Source organism: Orycteropus afer, unplaced genomic scaffold (genome assembly GCF_000298275.1).
Source record: "Orycteropus afer afer isolate SDZICR_OR568_19922 unplaced genomic scaffold, OryAfe1.0 scaffold00265, whole genome shotgun sequence".
NCBI lineage: Eukaryota > Metazoa > Chordata > Mammalia > Tubulidentata > Orycteropodidae > Orycteropus > Orycteropus afer.
The window spans coordinates 3,202,010-3,205,396 of NW_006921852.1; the positions used below are offsets into that span (position 1 = coordinate 3,202,010).

General features: G+C 36.9%; 1 pseudogene; it reads right to left on the reverse strand.

The window, feature by feature from the left end:
• Positions 1-230: 230 nt before the first annotated feature.
• On the reverse strand, positions 231-3,159 carry LOC103204926 (annotated as a pseudogene).
• Positions 3,160-3,387: the final 228 nt, after the last annotated feature.

Here is a 3,387-nt window from a genome sequence, read left to right on the forward strand (position 1 = left end):
GTGTAGGAAAATCCATGTTGACAATGGCAAGGAGAAGAATAATCCCAAAGTGTTAGACACTACATATGAAGAAAATGTTAAAAGCATTTAATTTGTTTAACTTTCTATTACTCTTTATATATACATAAAATGATACACAGTAAAAAAAAAAAATCAATGACTAAATAATTCTTAAATAACTTTTTTTTTTAATTAAGCAAATATTTTTATTGTCTTACATCCAATGTCTGTTAAGTACTACTGATTCCACTCATTTGTTCAACAATGTGTCCTAAAATCTCATCAACTACATCCACATCATGATTTACTTGCTGAAGATCTAGATCAGGCACAATCATAGCCAGTAGCTGTCCCATGTTAATACAGAGATCGGAGTTTGAGGCTTTCACCATCAGCATAATTTATCGACTCCTCAGTGTTACTGGAAGTTGAAACAGTTCCTCTCTGTTGACTTGCAGATTTTAATTGTTCAATTTCAGTTTTGAGTTCTTCATACTGTAAACAGATTTGTGATTTTTCCATTTCCAGTAATTCAACCTCACTTTTGTACTTGTTCCTCTTGCATTCACCCAGCTGTTTAAATACATCAAGTTGCACAGCCATGTCATCCATTTCACTTTTACTCTCACTATGGAGCTCTGGTAGCATAGTGGCTAAAGCACTTGACTGCTAACCAGAAGGCTGGCGGTTCAAACCCACCAGCCACTCCTCGGAAGGAAGGTTGGGCAATCCTACTTCCGTAGTGATACTGCCTCGGAAACCCAAGGAGGGGTCGCTATGAGTCGGGGCCGACTCGACGGCACATAACAACAACAACAAATGAGAACACTGACTACATTCAGCCTTCATATGTTGCAAAGCAGTACACTGTTTTTTCAGCCTTTCTATTTCTTCTAAAGCTTGCTGATACTGAGATGCCGTGTACTTTGAACTTTCAGATTTGCCATTAATATTTTCAAGTAAAAACGCAGCATCAGTTTTATTAGATTGATGACAAATTTCCTTCTTCATGCATTTGTCATTTATTTCTAGTATCCTCTGTTGTAACACTTTCATCTGGTCAAGAAGTGCATGATACTGTCTTTTATAGTTTTCCTTTTCTTGGGTAACTAGTAGTAGTTCATTTCTCACTTCATTTAGCTGGCAACCAGGATCACCTGCAGGTTTGTCAAACTGTTCCTAGGTTTCATGTATCTTTGCTTCAGCTTCTCTGTAGGATGCCAGTACAGCTGTATCATTCCTTGCATCTATCTCATATTCAACAGTTTCTTCCTTTTTAACCACCAAATTTGGTACTTTGGTCTGTGTGGCTGCAGTAGTTCCTTGACCACATCTAGACGATGAGGTGCTAGTTGAGCTAGTCTGGCCACAAGGTTCATTATCACGAACAATCTGGACCTGAACACCACTTGCTCAATGTGCATCTGTTCTGGTTTCACTTCCATATCTTGATCTGCTGCAGGTTTAGGAGGACTGTTTTTTTCCAAGATGATGACATCTACATAATCATCATCTTGTAAGTAGAATTTTCAAATGTCTAAGTAGACAATCTTCGATTCTTAGCATCCAAAACTGAAGAACCAACAGGAAGTCTCCGTTTCAGGCTATTGCTCCCAGGTTCAAACTGCGGCGAAACTCGATTATTATTTATAAGTCTTGTTACGTAAGTATTAGCTGCTTCTGAAAGATGTCCTCTTGGAACACTTTCCTTCACAGGAGAGAAGCTTTGACTTGAAACAGGAGTTGGCTGAAACAACAGCTCAGCATTAATCTGTTGAGTAATTATTTACGGTTGTCTTATCCTGAATTTTTCTTTGTCTTTCTTTTTGTAGGTTTTTTCATAAGTGGGATGCACCATATCCTCATCTTTAGGCTCTTCTGGAACCTCACAGTTTCTGAACTGTGGATCAGGGTTATTGAATCAATATCATTTTTCATGAAGCTGATCTATCCCATCTGGTAATTTTTACCACTTTAGACAGGGGTCACAATGAACCCAAGTCTGATCAGGACATTGCTGTATATCTTCAACTGGCAAATTTAGAGGATATTATGAGTTTTTCTTCACTTCATTTCATTCCAATAGTCATTAAGCTTATTTCCTAATGCTGCTTCTGTAAGTCTATACTCATTAGTATAATCAAAATCGTGTTTATTATGAGTTGGCTTTAGGAAATTACACTCTATAATCCCTATTACTCCAGTACCAATGTTGTTTGCCCTTAACAGACATCCAACTTTTTCATAAGCTTTGATGAGTCTATTCCAGTGATACATTGTTATCCCTTAATGATCTTTATTTCTGCAGTTGAATCCAAAAGCAATTCTCACTGTATAATAAAAAATTTGGGTCGATAGACATCGTGTTCAATGTAGGCAAGACTCTTTGAAACTAGCTGTGTCTTTCACTTTCTGTCCACGTAAGATGATCTGCATTCTTGGCTTCAGATATAATATACTCCAGTAAGCCCTTAGAGAATAGTCACTCTTGTGGGCAATTTGGTCCATCCTTTCTTGCTTCTTGTACCCTTTCTTTCCTGTTGTCTCATCTAAATCCTCAGAAATTCTGATGTCATATTTATCCTTATCAAAATCAAATTCTGTTGCTCCATTTTTTTAACTTCTAGGATTCCAAATGATGATCCCTGTCCCCTTCTTACCCAAAATAGCATCAAGTTCTGCCAATAATTTTTGTTCCATAGAAAACAGAGAATGTTCCAGAATTGCAGCAAGGCTTGCTTTTGATTCTGTTAAATTAATCATCTGTCGGTGATTAACACTAAAGCAACATATTTTGCTTTAATGACTTCCAAGTAGGTCTGAGACAAGAAGCCCACACTCATGCTTTCTCCATTTTTTGGTTAAAATGATTGCGTCTTCATCCAAACGCATAGAACCTGACTTGAAGCCATTCCCATAAAATACAACTGGGACATAACCATTCATGGTGACTTTGTCACTGAAACCAAAGCTTAGCATTTTATATAATTTATCTGAAGTCATACCATTCCCATTATCAGTGAATGTCAAGCATATATTGCCATTTATCACTGTTTTGTCAATCCATATCTATTTAGCATTCACATCAGAATCATAAGCATTATCTATCAATTCATCAACTGCACTGAATGGCCAAATGTGACTAGTAGAATTTGTATGTAAAAACATCAGGCAGAGAAATGAAGGTCAAAAATTCTGTCTTCAGTATGGCTTGTACCTGAATATGAAGAAAACAAAACTTCTCAGAACTGGACCAATAAACATCATGATAACTGAAGAAGCTAAAGTTGTCAATGATTTCGTTCTACTTGGAGCAACAATTGGTGACTATGGAAGCTTTAGTCATGAAATCAAATGATATATTGTACTGGGAAAATCTGCTGCGAA